Source organism: Nicotiana sylvestris, chromosome 4 (assembly GCF_000393655.2).
Source record: "Nicotiana sylvestris chromosome 4, ASM39365v2, whole genome shotgun sequence".
Lineage (NCBI taxonomy): Eukaryota > Viridiplantae > Streptophyta > Magnoliopsida > Solanales > Solanaceae > Nicotiana > Nicotiana sylvestris.
The window spans coordinates 27,670,262-27,689,118 of record NC_091060.1 but is presented as its reverse complement, the minus strand read 5'-3'; positions in this window follow the sequence as shown (position 1 = coordinate 27,689,118).

The following is an 18,857-nucleotide window of genomic DNA, read 5'->3' as shown; positions in this document are numbered from 1 at the left end:
CCTCCTCTTGATTTGACCATTGTCTGGAAGGAGAATTCAGTTAATGTTTGTTAGTGCAAAGATTGGAAAAAGTAGTGCAGAAAAGTAGTTTACAATGTAAAGTAGAACTGCAGACCGTGGTCCGCGAAAAATGCACTGCGGTCGCGAAGGATGCACCGCGGACCGCAAAACTTCAACCGCAGTTCGCGGAGAGGTAAGGTTCAGACTACCCACTCTCTAATTCAGGTTCACCGCGAACCGCAGAGAATGCACAGCGAACCGTATAAAATCAACCGCGGTCGCGGTCCTTTAAATGTATCTATCTAAAGTTCACCATCGTAGACTGTGGAAAAACACATCTCGGTCGCGGAGAGGCACTGCGGACCACGAAAAATTGACTGCGGTCGCGGTAGGCAAAATGAATAAACATTGACCTAGGGTTTCTAGGTTTTATGCATTTTAGCACAAGTAAAAACACAAACAACTCCCCTAGGTAGTTAATAACAATTTATAATTAAATTAGAACTAATCTAATTAACATTACTGTCTCCTACGACTAATTTAAGTGAAAACACATGAAGAAGAAAAATGAAAGAACTAAACTTATCAATTTAGAAGAAAATAAGAACAAAATTAAAGATTTATGAGTGATTGAAGTTACCAGATGTGCAATGCAGATGATTGAAAATCAGCACTTGAATTCGTGCAACCTAGGGTTTTTATGAACAGTGTCTTATGCCTCTTTAGAGTGAAAATGAGCGAAAAGTGTAACATGAGGCCTGTGGGTCTATTTATAGAAAAAGACCTGGGACCCACACTACTTACCCACCGTGGACCGCAAAAAATCCACCGCAGACTGCGGTTATGAAACTAAGAAGGGCACTGGCATGGACTTCACCGTGGACCACATAGAATGCACCGCGCCCGCAGTAAGGCACCGCGAACCGCGAAAAATGCATTGTGGCCGCAGTTGAAACTTCATAGAACTATCATTTTGGCACATTTAGCACCACTGACCGCGGTCAGTTACCGCCTCCGTAGGAGCCCATTGGGGCCGCGAAAAATGCATCGCGGCAGCAATCCAAACTTTAGAGAGTGCAACATTTTTCTAATTTGGTCCTACACTGCATCAAAACATCCCTGCACACATCTCACAACCAGTTAGTCCAAAAACATATCCTACACTAAGAATGAAATCAAAAAGAAAGAAATAAAAACACATGGGTTGCCTCCCAAAAAGCTCCTGACTTAAGGTCGCGGCACGACGCAGTTTACCATCAAATCACTTTAGATGGATCATTGCCACCGCGTGGCTATCATCAATCATGCCAAGATAGTGCTTGACTTTGTGCCCATTAATTCTGAAGACCTCTCCATTTTTTGGTTTTCAAGTCAAGTGCATCAAATCGAGTCACAAGTACCACTTCAAAAGGTCCACTCCATTCAGACTAGCTTTACTGAAAACAGACGTAATCGAGAATTGAACAAGAGAACCAAATTATTCACTTTGATCTCCTTGCCACGAGCATACTTGTCATGAAGATACTTCATATTGTCCTTATACAAGGACGAACTGGAGTAGGCATGAAATCGGAATTCATCAAGTTCATTAAGGTGCTCCACACGAAGATTTGCTGCCACATCCCATTCAAGATTTAGCTTCCTCAAAGCCCACATGGCCTTGTGTTCCAACTCAAACAGTAGATGGCAAGATTTTCTGAACACTAACCGGTACCGAGACATACCAATCGGAGTCTTATAGGCAGTCCTATAAGCCCATAGAGCATCATACAATTTCTTTGACCAATGAGTCCTATTTGCATTGACCGTCTTTGACAATATACTCTTGATTTCCCTATTTGAGACTTTAACTTGGCCACTTGCCTGAGGATGATAAGGGATAGAAATTTTGTGATTGACACCGTACTTTGCTAGAAAAGTGTCAAAAGCTCAATTGCAAAAATGATACCCCCATCACTTATGATTGCTCGAGGAGTGCCAAACCTAGTAAATATACTCTTCTTGAGAAATGCAATGACACTCCGGGCCTCATTATTGTGTACAACCACGGCCTCAACCCACTTTGAAACATAGTCAACTGCCACTAGAATGTATGTGTTGCCACATGAACTAACAAACGGTCCCATGAAATCAATGCCCCACACATCAAAAATATCAACTTTGAGAATAGTGGTGAGAGGCATCTCATCCTTCTTTGAAATTCCACTCGCTCTTTGACATTCGTCGCATCTCTTCACAAGATCTTTGTACAATGTTGGCCAGTAAAAACCACAACTAAGAACCTTTGAAGCTGCCCTCGCCCCACCATGATGACCACCGTAGGGAGAGGGATGACAAGCCTCTCAAATTCTCAATTGCTCCTCCTCTGGGACACATCTTCGGATCACACCGTTAGTGAAGATCTTGAACAAGTAAGGCTCATCCCAATAGTAGTACAAATTATCCCATTTAAGATTCTTCCTTTGGTTAGAAGAGAGCTCACACGGTACAATACCGGTCACAAGGAAGTTAGCAACATCCACAAACAAAGGCATGCTATTCACCGACACAGAAGGAGTTTCTTATCAGGAAGTGAGTCATTGATCTCGAGGCCATCACGAGGCCTTCCCTCCTCCTTCAAGCAGGACAAGTGGTCCACCACTTGGTTCTCACACCCTTTCCAGTTCACAATCTCCAAATCAATCTCTTGAAGCAATTAGAACCATCTCATCAACCTAGCTTTGGAATCCTTCTTCGTCATGAAGTAGCGGAGTGCGACATGGTCGGTATGAACTATTACCTTGGCACCCATGAGATAAGGCCTAAACTTCTCCATTGCTAACACAATAGCCAACAACTCTTTTTCCGTCATCGTGTTATTCACTTGAGTATCATTCATTGTTTTGCTTGCATAATACGCTGGGTGAAACATTTTATTCACTCTTTGACCCAAGACCGCTCCAACCGCAACATCACTCGCGTCACACATGAGCTCCAAAGGCAAGCTCCAATTAGGTGCAGTAATAATAGGAGTGGTGGTCAACTTGTACTTGATGAGTTCAAAAGCTATCATGCGTTCCTCATTTTTTTATTAAATCCACTAGGCGAGGTGCCTAGGGCTAATTTTTATATATATATATCTAAAATAAAGTGAAAACATAATGTCAATGTGGCTAAGAATTGTAAATGGCTACCTATTGTACTTACATAATCCCTATTATCAATCTTGAGTAGTAGACTCAAAATTGATATCACATATTGTACTGTGGAATGGCTAAAAAAATGGCCATATTTCCAACTTCTGCTCGCGTGCATGTCATGTTGGCTATGTATTATGAAAATTCTAGGCCTTGTGATGATTATAGCTATTGATTGATCCCTGTCGTTTGTTGAAAATATGTAGCTAGCTAAAGCTTCCAATAGTAATACCCATTTTTGAACTAACCATCGATTTGAACTCCTAGTAACTGAGTTGTTTGGCTTCCAAATTTCACAGATGTTCTTTGTGTTTGAAATGCAGTTCTTCCCTATCTTGTATTCATTGTTTGTCATAGCTGAAGTACCTATTATGTAACTCCTTGTTGTCCCATTGTCATAGCCCATATAAGCCTCAGAAGTACACACTCTCGACCATAGATACCTGGGAATTATGTTGGACTTGGTCTGCTGTAACCAAAATTGCAGTTTGAACCTTGCCCTTATGTGTGAACTTCCTTCAGGATTATCTTGCCTGCGTATCAATAATGTTGTATGTATATAGCATCTGTATGTTTGCCATCTTGTGATTCTTGTGTAGTCCCTTTGGTCACATAGTCATACCCATCTAAAGTTAGAGTGTGGTTGTGTCTGGTATCCTGTTGTATCCATGTTATCTTGTATTCTGCAATCTGTTGCTGAGCATGTTATATTCCTTATCAACAAGGTGCCTTGATCATGAGAAATATGCCAAAGCTCCTCAATAAGCACATAGTAGCCCAGTTTTTTATTGTGTAAATACCATACCATGTTTTTGCCCATCCTTGCTTCCCTCCCATTGGAATGAGTACATAGTACTAATACCACCAAATGAGAGTTATTCAAAAGCTGGGGCATGACCACAGTAGCGTTCCCTACAAAAAAGAAAACTAGGTTAGCAATAAACAAATTCACCATATTCCCCTCCACATGGATTTGGGTATGATGAGTGTGTGGCATTCCAGAATTTTCCCTGCTCCTGCTACTATTTTCCCCCTCCTCTCTTAGGTTCTTGCAACCTTTACTCTGATGTATGGGCATTGTAATTTATCACTATTCACAATTTTCCTCCCTTTAACATCCAGATCTCCAAATCCAAGACACTCCATTGGGCCAATATCCAAACATAATTGGCTATATGATCTGCTAGTTGGTTTCCTTCCCTCACTGTATGAGATATCCTCAATTTGCATCTTTCCATCAGCTCCCTTATTTCTTTCACATATACTACAACAGACCATGGTACATTCCATTCCCTTGTTAGTACATTCTTGACTAGCATTGAATCAGTGTGCAAGTCAATAAGAATGTAATCATGCTCAACACAGTACCTTAAGGCTTCTAGGATAACTTTCACCTCAGCTTCTGTATTTGTACCCTCCTCTATTTCTCTACCACATGCATAGACTACATTCCCCGTCTTCATTCCTCAACACATAGCCTATGGAACTCTTACCTGGATTACCCCTAGATGCTCCATTAGTATTGACCTTTATCCATCCTTGCTCAGGTAACTCCCATAACACCTTTGTATATTTCAACTTGGGTGTGTATTGTTCCAGTAATTGCAGCAAATCAGGCCATTTATGCAGTATATTTTTAAAGCTTGGTTTTCTAAATTTGACTAGGTATTGAAGTGTGGTTGATACCTAGTATATAACTCTATTACCTAAGACTGCATCTCCATATTTGTATGGATTTCTTCTCTTCCATAATTCCCAAACTATTATCGATGGCAATGCCTGTAGTACTGGTTGTATCTGTGGGATCACCTGGGCAGTCCAACACTTCACCACAACTTGATGAAATGTGAGTCCATCAATATTAATACTTGCAGCTGATAAGAAATATTTCCACACCTTCCTAGCAGTATAGGATTTGCAAAACAAATGTGCCAAGGTTTCTTCTTGTGGTAGAATACAGCACCAACATCTAGAAGCCATAAGGTATCCCAATCTTCTGAAAAAATCATCTAGAGGTATTTTGTTCTTCCAAACCTTCTATATGAAGAAAGACACTTTAAATGGTAACCCTTTTACCCATATCATCTTGTAAGCTTTGCAAAGTTCCCTCCTTCTCCTGATATAACCCCAAGCCGACCTCACAGTAAACTCACCCCTTGTTTCCAACATCCAAACAGGTTTGTCCAGTACCATATTTTCACCTGGTGGTTTGATGTTCTACAATATATGATTGGCCAGATCCTCGGGTAATAGTTCCCTTAGTTTATGATCATTCCAGTTCCTCACATTCAATACTTCATTTATATTTTGAACTGACTCATCACAGAAGAAGTCTGGTGGTGTTTTGAAATAAAGAGCCCCCAAACCAGTCCAATTATCAAACCAAAATAATGCAGATCCCATTTTAGGCTGCCATAGAATTTGATGCTCAATACTATCTCTGAATTCTAATATTTTCCTCCAAATATGAGAGCCATTTCTTCTCCATGGAACAACAATGGCATTTAGTTTTTACAGTATTTTTGGCTCATAAATGAACTCCATAGTGATGGTCTGGTTCTGAAGTTCCACCACAACTTACAAAATAATGCCTTAGAGAATCATGTAAACATTTAAAACCAATCCCTCCTTCTTCTTATGGCAAGCATAATGTATCCCAAGAAGCCTAATGCCTGCTACCTTCTTCAATTGAACTACTCCAAAAAAATCTTGCCATGAGTTTGTGCAATTTATTGATAACAAAAGCTTTCAGAAGGTTTCTTCTTCAAATTCGACAGAGAGTTTCGGTCTGGCGCAATGTCGATGTTATACTGGAATTGTTTTACAAAATCTCTGGCGAGATCATCCCATATATGCCATCGGGTCATTTCCTGATCCATGTACCATTCCGAAGCTATCCCTACTAGACTTTCCCCAAAATATGCCATTAGCAGTTCTTCTTTTCCGCCGGCTCCCCGCAATTGGTTGCAGTATTTCTTAAGATGTGCAATGGGGTCACCGTGCCCATCGTATTTCTCAAACTTGGGGGTCTTGAAACCCGTTGGCAGGTGCACGTGAGGAAACATGCACAGGTCGGCGTAAGAGACGCTCTTTTGTCCGCTCAATCCTTGCATATTCTTCAGACTTTGTTCAAGGCTTCTCATCCTTTTGGCAATCTCATTTTGTTCTGCAAATCTGGGGTTCTGATCCTGCCCTGGTGCGAGCTCGCACTGAGGCGGTAGAGGATTAGTGCTGGTAGCGAACCTAGTTGGTTCCATTGAGAACGATGGTGCTTGGAATGTAAAAGAGGATGAGTCAAAGCTTGGCTTGTACGTGGTAGGCTGTGCTGTAACCGGGCAAGGCGATGCAGTAAAGATGTTCATGCTTGCATCAGTGGCCGACATTCGGGGATGAGGCTCAGAAGGCGATCCAGCAGAGAAGGCCGAGGTGGCTGGGTACCCGAATGGGGTAGCAGGATAATTTATGGGGACATTAGAAGTCCCACTTGACCTGGAGAATAATTCAGGGAATCCGGGGATGACACTTGGCGGTTCTTTCCCATTGTTCCAGTCGTCCAGCATTTCCAACATGCGGAGCCGTAGGATTCTATTTTCCTCCGCGGTTGCGGATTCAGGTGTGAGGACGGCTGAGATTGAGCTTTCCTCAGAAACAGGGATCGTTTGCAATGGAATTTCTGAAGACATTTCCACACTTCCTTTTGACCTGGTGAAGTAAGTGTGAGTACTGCTTCTGGCCCTAACAACAGGTAGTTGAACACTTCTCCTTGACCTCGTGAAATATGAGTGCGAGGCCAGACTTTCACCAAACCAACCGTCCTTTCAAAAACCCTGGGAATACTCAACGACAAACGCACGGTTAATTTGTAGCAAATAACAGATAGTTAATCTCACGTTGGGCATGATGCACCTATACAGTTAAGTGGATTACTATATGTTTGCTACGAGAGCATGCGTCATTCCGGCATTTTTCCTTTTATTAGTTTTTCCTTTCTTTCCTTTTCCCTTTTTTTTCTTTTTGTTTTTGTTTTTCTTTTATGTTTTTTTTATTTTGCAGTAAAAGAAATGCGACCGGATCCGATGAGGATTGCCTACGTATCACGATGCCTACGTGAATCAGATCATTACGTAGTTCGAAAAACACAAATGAGCGTAAAAGAAACAACCTCTTTATTGTTGAAACGTTCTATTACAAGCTACATTTTGCAAAAGAAAGAGCAAACTTTGAAAATAAACCTAGACTCAAAATAGACTGAAAATCACCCTGATGGAAAAACAGGCAGAAGATGCTAAGATACAGATTTGACCTATGAATGCATTATGGTTTTAAAAATTGGTTTCCGCGGGGCATCGTTCGGCCTCGCCGCGGTCCTAGGCGTGAGATCCCTCTCAAGTTGCTCTAGCTCGTGCATAGTCTGCTTGACATAACCCATTACTGCCGAGAGGACGGTAGCGCTGGACATGTTCTCACATCGTAGGCATCGTCTGGTGATGGCATGGGCAATGGCCTTGATCCTATCTCTGGTTTGCTTCTTCTCTACGAGCAGGCGTTTTGTCTGATCGCTGCATATCTTGAAAACTTGAGCATCTTGTACATGCTGATGCTTCAGTCGTCGTACTTCCAACTTCATCTGGGCTATTGAGTCATACCAGTATCTGCTCTCAATTTGGAAATCCTTGGCCTGATTAGCTGTTTTGATCTCAAGTGCAGCCATCTCTCTCTTTATCTTAGCAACAGTCTTCTCGTGGTCGCCTTCCAATTGATTCAGGTATCGGCGATGCTTATCTGCTCTCGTATCCCACTGCGCTTTGAGCTCTGCTATGACGTTTTCAGACTTCTCCAAACCATTTTGCCATTCTCTGATCTCGCTTTTTAGCCTTTTTATCAGGTGCTCGTCTGATCGACGCCTTGGTTGTTTATCTGCATCCAATCTTATTTGTTTGATCTGGGCTCTGAGCATTTCATTTTCTTGAATTAACCTGTTCCGCTCTCCCAGATCGGTGGCAATTTGCACGTTGTGCTCGTATTTCATGCCTTCTACTTGTTGCTTTAATCTGCTGATTTCGGCACAATAGCCTCTTTCCTTTGCTAACCAATCCCAATGCCTTTGCGATGACTCGGTGAAATCCCGGATGTGGGGTCTCTTAGCTGGCCTTTCATGCTCGAGTTCCCTTCTATACCATGCAAGGTAACCTGGCGCCGTTTCTCCTTTGGCTCGATCCCGCACGCAAGTATCTGATTTCAAATGTTGACCCTCATTCCAGATTTGGCGAATCTTTGCTTCTGGGAACTGTCCGTTAGGACTTATCTCAACTGTTTGAGCGCTAAGATCTTCCTCATGAGGTACTGTCTGGCATCTTCCGAACTGTCTCAAAACTCGGCCGGGTGCGTAAGGTTGAACTCTCTTAAGCCCCATCAGCAAGAAATGAGTTTTAGCCGCCGACATATATAAGATCTCATCAACAGGCAACCATCCCAACGTCCATTGTATTTGGCTGGCAGTAAGAGCTTGCAAGAACGAGGTCCATGCCAGGACTCCTTTGGGCCAAATGATCTCTTTGGTTCTCGTGTAAGATTCTTCTATGCGGGTCTTTTCCGGGGAACCATGGCTCAAAATCTCGGAATGATGGCAGAGGTGCTCGGTCATCCATATCTGTAGGAGCAAATTACAACCTTCGAAGAAATTTCCCCCAGCTTTACAAGCTGTGAGAGCTCGAAAGATGTCAGATACCACCATTGGCGCGAGAGTACTGTCACTTTGCGTGAGTAAAGTGCTGACGACCCCAGATATCTTCAAATCAATGTTTCCATCTTTCCTCGGAAATACCAGAAGACCCAGGAACATTATCATGAACGCTACCCGTCTGTGCTCGTCCCACTTCTGACGAACTCCTTTGCTGCACAGTTTGTTGATTGGATTATTGAATCCCCCCTCATGACCGTACCTATCATATATGAAGCATGGAGTACAAAATCCGGCTGCCAGATCCGGGTTGTGGACTGTTCTAGGTATCTTCAATGAATCTAGGAACCGATGTACCGTGACGACTCTTGGGGCGACCAAGTATTTTTCCCTCAAGGGAAGCTCAGTATTCCCGACGTATCCGGCCATTTCTTCCAAAGTCGGGGTGAGTTCAAAATCAGAGAAATGGAAAACATTGTGCGCCGGGTCCCAATAGGTAACCAAAGCTCTTATGATATCTCCCCGAGGCTGGATTTCCAACAGACCCACAAGACCTTTCAAATATTTCTTAACCTCATTTTGTCCTTCAACACCTAGATCATTCCACCATAGCCGTAACTTGACAGGGATTTTGGTCATTATTGAAAAATGTTCATTTTGCATCGTGCTCATCCTGCACATTTATTAAGGTGATTTTAACAAAACGAACTGACTAAAAAAAATCATTTTTTTTACAGAGGGGATCGAGTTTTAAACACAGCCTTTAAACATTTCGGGGGCGAAGATTTTTAAGGCTGTGTGGGTCTACTGGATAAAAATGCTAAACAAACCCAAAAGTGGCTATTTATGCAAAATCAGCCTTCCGGCGTCCCCTTTCGGGAACATTTGGCTATTTATGACAAAACAACATCACCCGATTTATTTACGACTCTTTAAAAATTTGACACATTTATTTATTTATTTATTGATTTTGGCTATTTAGAAAAATGGGGTTGAACCCGACGAGGGTTGCCTACGTATCTCACATCCGGTGAGAATCAAACCGGCGTAGAAATCAAGAATAAGTATTTTTATTATTTATGAAAAAAGATAAAGACTAAAGAGAAATATATTTTTTTGGCAATATTTGGACCATTAGTCTGAATTTATAAAAAAAAGGGTACTACAAAAGAAACAACACATTTTTTTGAATTATGGATTGTCCATTTTTTTTACTTTTAAAATAAATACCTTCTCTTTTTTTTTTGATTTTGAAAGTGATAAAAGAAATTTTTTTTTTTTATTTTTTTTAATAACTCTCAATAAAAGACAGTTTTTTTTTTAGAAAAAATTCCGGCGAGGTTTTGACACTACTTGGACATTGGTTTTATTTTCCAAAAATAGTAATTATCTTCCCTACACTGCTATTTTCCCCTTTTTTAGGAACCGGTCGACATGCGGAACTGAAGCAAATAAATGCACAACACAAACAGGATGCAGCAGGGTGGTCTTTTTCGTTTCAGGCTGCCTGTCCTAGACGGACCCAACCCCTGTGTTGAGTCCCCTAAGTCAAATGCAACATGATGCAAATAAGCGTTCCTACTAGGGATCCGGCATGAAGTCAAGTTATTCTAGGTTCGTAACCTGGGTATTTGTTCTAGACTGTGCACCCGAGCGGACAACTCGAGTCGAGGAGGGGGCTACGTACCGGGGACCCGCGAGATCGTCCGGCTTTGTAACTTGTCCGTCCTCTTTCTTATTTTAGGTATTGACATTAACAGAATAGGGAGTCCCGACCAGCGAGCTTCTCCCCGGAAGTAAGAAGAGAAAGGTTTCGGCACAGTTTATATACAGTTCAGATAATATCAAAGCGGTAAAAGACAACATTTAGCACGTTACGCAAAAAACATGTAATAAAAATCAGATAATAAAGCCAAATATAACAATTATTCTAAGCTCGAATTCTTGAACCCTGAACCAGTGGTTCTGGGTTAAGTCCCCAGCGGAGTCGCCAGAGCTGTCACACCTCCTTTTTGCGCGCCCGCCCCGAGGGGTAGGATGCGCGGGTGGAGTTTTTCCAATTTAAGTGACAATATTCGAAATGGGATTATTTATTTAATTCAGAGTCGCCACTTGGGAAAGGTTTGGCTTTTGGTGTCCCAAGTCACCGGTTTATCTTGAATCCCAAATCGAGGAAAATATTCGACTTTTCCAAATGAAGTCTGCGAACCAGAAATTCTAAGTAAGGAATTCTGTTGACCCGAGGGAAGGTGTTAGGCACCCTCGAATCCCGTGGTTCTAGCACGGTCGCTTAAATTGTTATAATGGCTAAATATCTGATTTAAATACATGTTGTGTCTTATGTACTTTTATTAAGTTTAAACCGCTTTTATTATTATCATTTATTTTTATAGAATTGCAACGTCGTGAAAATGCATCTCAAACCACGTCACAGTCAATGCACCCGTAGTTGTTGACACATTTTGACTCCGTTGAGACTTGGATTTGGGTCACATCAATGCGCACCCGAATTTAAGAATATGATTTAATTAAGCCGCGCCTAAAGAGTCTAACGCGTTATTATTTTTGAGAAGGCCATGAGATTCACTAAACGGCCTAGCCTGAATTCTAAATATTATGATTAGTTGTTGAGGGCCCCGCAATTTGCATTTTTATTTGGCGAGGCTCGTCTCATTATTTTTTAAAGGATAAACCTATAGTGACTATACTTTCTATTAAGTTCGTCTCTAAAATTAAAAGAAAAGGGACGTGCTAATATAAACTATATGCTTTTGCCTAATCCGGATTCTTATCAATTACTGATTAATTATTTACAAAGTGGAGGGATGTCATAACTTGTGAAACATACTTCAATTGGACAAAAGAAATTACGTTCGAGATTGACCCAATGTTATACTTGCGTCCTAACGTTCCTTGAATTGAATTTAACTAGACTTATTGAAGCTGAATTTAAGGGAATTAACCACTATGTCTCGTTACTTGCGGAGGCGTGAATGCGCTTCTATATGCTGCCTAGCGAGTTATGATAAAAGAAAAAACTAAAATGAACAAGGAACATTTGTGTAAGGTGGAAATATTCTATTCTATACATGTCATTCAGTTAAACGGAAATCCAGTCAAAAATCTATACTAATTCTCCATGTCTTCTATGTATTGTATCATTACATTTTGTACTAGCAAACAACTATAAACTAAGATGCGAGAGGCTAAACTTGATTGAGTATTATCTAACTAATCTTTCATTACTGAATCACACTAATCAATTTATACAACTGAAGTCAATATATCACAAGCATTACAAAACAGATATCTAAATCTTCTTCAAGAACTCCTTTCATTTCATGCTTTTGAATTGTTACAGTTAACACCAAAGTTGGATTTGAAATGTGTACCTGGAAACACTGAAAATGCAAAGGAGAAGAAGAAAAAGATGGGGAAATCAGCAGCAGCAAGAAACAGAACTAGCAGTAGCAGCAGGGCAGAAATGCAGCAGCAACAGTAAGCAGAATAGCAGCAGCAATCAGAACAGCACAACAGAAAGGATTCTATTGCGAGGTGGAACTAGAGTTGAAGAAGAGAAAGCCAAATGAAACAGCACACAGTGTGATGGCAACAATACTCCAGACAATCCAATTCCGGGATATACCAAATGCAACAAACACTAACAACAATCTCGATTGAAATTTAGAAGAAGCAACACTGCCTAACGTATTGACAATAGATGAGCTTCAGACAAACAAGACCAAGTTTCTGATTTCCTAATCTGTTTTATCTCTTTCTTGCTCTCTTTCTATTTCTGTCAACTCTCTCTTTTTCTTTTCTATCCTCACAGTGTATGTATTTCTCTTCTGTCTGTATCTCTTTGTATGTATTTCAAGCTTTCTCTTTCAAAACTCCTCCCCGTGTGTGTATTTTTCTTTCCCCCTCTAATTCTGTATATCCCCCTCCTTAGTCAGATGTCTGCCTCTTTTATATGCCTTCCTTACCCCTTTTAACAGCCTGTTCAGACTATCACCATACCCCTCCCATGTGCCTTCCATTTTCGGTTCCACTTTAGCTAATTAAGTATTAAACCCATCAATATTCCCTGGCAGACTCATCTTTCCTATTTTATTAACTAAAAGCAAACATGGGCAGTAGAATATATCTGACAGCATATGCTGTCAAACCATTTTTAACTCAAAAACCTTTTTATGCAGGAAAACAGGCTGTGCACAATGCACATGCTGTGCACAAGTGCACATGCCATTAACTCAGATTTCAATTATAGATCAAGCCTCAGGTTTCTGAAATCATATTAACAACTATAAGTAACTGAACTTGGTTCTCAATTGATTCAGGCAAATGTTCAACAGAAGCAAATTGATTTATTTTGTTCAGGCAGTTGAAACTAATTGACGACACATGTCGACTCGACTATATTAGCATTAACATACACAATCGTAGCCAAAAATCAGACATTCAAAGTATAGGACACATGATTTGAATTGTACTGGCTAAGCAAAGTGGTACTCGAGGAGCCAATTGATCAGTCAAACATTTGGAGCCCAATTATTCGCACAGCATATACACACGCATTATCAGAATAAAGGAGGGATTCAAACAAACACAGTGGTTCAGGCAAAGTGGTCAAACAGAAGTTGGCAAAAAAAATCAAAGACACAAATTGAAACAAAACATGGACAGACATGTAATCACTCACATGGACCAAACAGAAATAAGAAAGAAGACAAGACTCACCTCAAATCTTAAAAATCAAAAACCTTGACTCAGACTTGGACAGACTCTTCTTAAGGCTGAACGGACTTTAATCGAAGTGTTTCTCAGATGAGAAACACTTCGATTAAGGTCCCTTAGACCTTAATTTCCTTGGCTCGAACCGGTATGAATCAGTGACGAGGAACCTTGTGGTTTCAAAACTCAGATCTAGGATTCGTGCTTCCCTGGTCATATTCGGACCAAACCAAGTATGGTTTGGTCACGAGGGGGGTCTGGGGAGTGTCTGATATGAATTTAGGGCCGATCGGTGTAGATTAAGTTCCGACTCGAATCTTCAAATGAAGATTCGAGAAGGTGGGATAGGATTCGAGGTGTGTGGTTGGTAGATTCGGGTTCAGGACGGCATGGGGGTTCTATGGTGTTCAGGTGGAGGTCACCGGCGTTCATGCCGCCGGGTTTCTGGTGAAAGTGTGCAGGGGCGGCTAGGGTTTGAGGGGAAGGGTTCGTGGAGACGAAGGCTGGGGTTCGGATAGGGGGGGCAGGGTAAAGGTTCTGGGCTTATATAGTTAGTGGGTGGGTTGATCTCAACCGTTAGATCAATCTAGATCTACGGTTTGGATCTGATGGTCTTAAGTGGAACGATGTCCTTTTAAGGGTAAAGGGTTTTGGGTTGGTCCGGGTAAAAACGGGTCGGGTTTATTGGTGGGTTATGGGGAATTGATCTTGGCCGTTGATTACTCTGAGATCAACGGCCCAGATCAGGCACGACCCAAACGACGTCGTTTGGACTCTCTGGGCATCAGCTGGACTGGACCGGGCAGGCCTGGGTTTTGGGCATTGTTTGTTTGGGCCAATTTTAATAAATTGGCCCAAGTCCGGAAAGGCAGGGTCCTTTTCTCTTTTTTTTTTTCTTTTATTATAAAAATACAAAACTAAGTAAAATCAAATTAAAATAAACACCTAATATAATTATTCACACACACGTTAAAATAATTCAAAACGGGTAAAATTAAACAACAAAAAAAAATAAAAAAAATAAATAAAATCACGGACGAAGATGCCTATTTATGATTTTCTATTTAACGACCGGATTACGGTTCGAATTATGCATGACACACACATTTTTTGTGTTATGTTTTAATAAAGTAAATAAATAAAAATGGGCAAAGTCACAAATAAATCAACAAAGTGCCGTACAGAAATCCAAAAATTGTACAGCAGGACCAATTTATTCTTTTGGAGCGACTGTCGCGCAAAACAAAAATCACGTGCTCACAAATACTACTACTACAACAAAATCAGTCGATTCCCACAAGTGAGGCCTAGAGAAGATAGGATATTCACATGCCTTGCCCCCTTCAATATAGTATACAAAAATGTAAACTCAACATATTCTTATTAAAAGTCAAGTAACTCTAGAAGTCTTCCACTTTAAAAAGAGTCGTAATTAAAATCAATATAATTAAAACATTACGGCGTGGAAATTTGAGTCATATTTGGAGAAGCGATAAATATTTTTATTTGATTTAGGAATCTTAAATCTTTACAAAGCTACTATAAAAAGAAAATTTAGTACTGTACGCTACAGACATTTATGATATTTTAAACGAAGTGAAAAATTTGTACTACCCTTTAAAGTCTTAACTGATAACATACGTATAAAATTAAAACCAAATTTAGCTAGATGTCTTTTGTGATATATTTTATGTTTCTAAATATTAGGAGTTACTATATATTTTTAAAAAAAAGATTTAATAGTAAAAGATTATTAAAATTTTAAAGTGCTAAATAATAAAAATAATAATTAAATGACAATATTTTTCAATGTAAATATAATTAATAAAAAGATCTAGGGATTTATATGAATATCTTTTTTTTTGCATAAAAAATTTGATCATAGATTATAATGAAATGATTCTAATAATACGGATGGAAGTGTGCTCTTTAATCCATTTATTTACTTAAGTATGAGTAATAGACTCCTTTAAAAATTTCTCAACGCATAACAATGGATGTTGGATTAAATTTCTTAAAAAGAGTTCGTGTGAGTTTCCTATATATCGAAGTTTAACAATTTTTAATGATTAATTTATTTTCATAATTAGATGCTCTTATACCATGAAGTTGTCTATAATTTCAAGATTTACGATCAATTTATGTCCATTTAAAAATAAAACTGTCGCAAGATATTATTATCAATGTATTATATGTGGTGCTTGGTTAATAATAATTTTGACAAAAAAAAAAATTAAAACAAAGATTGGATTGGCTCCGTGATGGAAGTAAAAATACATTAAAATATTCATATATAATGTGAAAATCTATTGAACCTTTCCAAACAAATAGGATGTTTGCATAATATAAGGTATTAATTTTACGATATTCTTGAAGAAAATGTACATCGTTTTCTAAATATTGAATTTATGAATTTTAGTTTATCCTATCTATCGTTTTCATATTTATCTTATTCTAGATAATAATTATTTATTTTTTATAAAATAATGTTAGTATTATTATTTTTAAGGTACTGATTTATCGAGGGCAAAGGCGGGGACAAGAGGTTGTACCGGTTGGCCAAAGTGGGATAGAGGAAAGCCCGTGACTTAGACCAAGTCAAGTGCATCAAGGACGAGGATGGAAAAGTGTTGATGGAGGGTACTTATTAGGAGAAGATGGCAGTCATACTTCCATAAACTGTTAAATGAGGAGGGAGATAGACGCATTGTGCTGGGTGAGTTGGAGCACTCCGAGAGTCGGTGAGATTTTGGGTATTGTAGGCGGATTACGATAGAGGAGCTGGAAGGGGCGATGCGTAAGATGTGCAGGGGAAGAGCGACGGGACCAGACGAAATTCCGGTGGAATTCTGGAAGAGCGCGGGGCATGCAGGTTTGGAGTGGCTCACTGGGATATTTAATGTTATTTTTAAGATAAAAAAGATGCCTGAATAATGGAGGTGGAGTACGATGATTCCACTTTATAAGAACAAGGGTGATATCCAAAATTGCAATAATTATAGGGGTATCAAGTTGTTGTGTCACACTATGAAGGTTTGGGAGAGGGGGGTGGAGGCCAGGGTGAGGAGGTGCGTGTCTATTTCCGAGAATCAGTTTGGATTCATGCCGGGGCGTTCAAATACGGAAGCGATTCATCTGGTAAGGAGATTAGTGGAGTAGTACAGGGAGAGGAAGAAGGATTTGCATATGTTGTTTATTGACCTTGAGAAAGCATACGATAAAGTTCCGGGGGAGGTCCTATGGAGGTGTTTAGAGGTTAGCGGTGTTCCGGTAGCGTACATTAGTGTGATTAAGGATATGTATGATGATGCTAAGACTCGGGTGAGGACTGGGGGTGGTGACTCGGAGCATTTCCCTGTGGTGATGGGGTTGCACCAGGGATCGTCTCTTAGCCCATTTTTATTTGCCTTGGCGATGGATGTATTATCGCGTCACATCTAAGGGGAGGTGCCTTGGTGCATGCTATTTGCCAATGATATAATGTTGATTGACGAGACGCGTAGTGGAGTTAACGCGAGGTTGGAGGTTTGAAGACAGACCTTGGAGTCTAAAGGTTTCAAACTGAATAGAACCAAGATAGAATACTTGGAGTGCAAGTTCAGTGACGAGACCCATGATGCAGACGTATAAGTTAAGCTTGATGCTCAAGATATCCCCAAGAGAGCGAGTTTTAAGTATCTCGAGTCTATTATCCAGGGTAACGGAGAGATTGACGAAGATATCGCGCATCGCATTGGAGCGGGATGGATGAAGTGGAGGCTCGCTTCTGGTGCTTTATGTGATAGGAATGTGCCGCTAAGACTTAAGGGTAAGTTTTATCGAGTGGTGGTTCGACCGGCTATGTTGTATGGGGCTGAGTGTTGGCCAATCAAGAACTCCCACGTGCAGAAGATGAGAGTAGCAGAGATGAGGATGTTGAGATGGATGTGTGGGTGTACCAGGAAAGATAGATTAGGAATGAAGCTATCCGGGACAGAGTGGGAGTAGCCTCCGTGGAGGAAAATATGCGGAAGTCGAGGCTGAAATGGTTCGGACATGTTAAGAGAAGAAGCATTGATGCACCTGTTAAGAGGTGTGAGAGGTTGGCCATGGAGTGTTTGAGAAGAGGTCGAGGTAGGCCTAAGAAGTATTGGGGATAGGTGATTAGGCAGGACATGGTGATGCTTCAGCTCACTGAGGACATGACCCTTGATAGGAGAGTGTGGAGGTTGAGGATTAAGGTAGAAGGTTAGTAGGTAGTCTATAGTTGTTCACCAATAGTCTTAGTAGTATGCATGTCCCTTCATATTCTTAGATTTTTATTATCTTATGTATTTTTGTTCGCCTCAGGTATTGTATTCCCTGTTGCTATTATTTGGTGTCACTTATCCTTTTTATCTCTCCCTTTTCTTTTATCTTCCATCTTTCTTCCTCCCTTGCTTTCCTCTTCTTCTTCTTGCCCTTCCTGAGCCGAGGGTCTATTAGAAACAGCCTCTTTACCTGCATTAGGTAGGGGTAAGGTCTGCGTACAGACTATCCTCCCCCGACCCCACTTGTTGGGATCAAACTGGGTTTGTTGTTGTTGTTACTGATTTGTTAAGGGGTACATATGTTAATTTTAGAACATCGGAGTAATAGAATCTTTTCAAAGTATCTATTCTCGTGTGTCATATTATTCTGGATTACTCTTAACAGTACATATATACAGTAGAGATTACCAAAAAATTTAAAAAATTAGTTTAATTCAAATAATGTGAATAAATTTCAAAATTATCCTGAAAAAGATATACTTCTTCATAATTTTGAATTAAAAAAAGGTGTGTACTCGATAATAATTATTATGCTTCGTGGTAATTGAGAAGAAAAGAACTCCTAGATAATCAATAAAATCTTTCGAACTGGAACTAATCGAGAACGAAGAAAAAGGAGAAAAAAGGAGTGGTAAGTTAATTACTCTTATAAGAGCATGAATGGTATCACTTGTAGATAACTACAAGCTAATATTGTGGATATATCATAGGCCAAAAGCTTCTAAGCTTTCCTATAATGCAATCATAAATAGAATGCAAGACTTTAGGTTCAATCTACCCCAAATTATATCATATGTTCACCAAAGTAATTCCCTGCCCAAACTGCTCATATAAATCAGTATGAGTAAGAAATAACAATCATTATGAGAAGTTTATGGTATAAATTAGTTAAAAGAGTCGTGTCTTTGATATCTTCATAAGCTACAAGAAATCAACTCCTTTTTGGTAACAAGAATTAGTCGCATTTATCATTACATT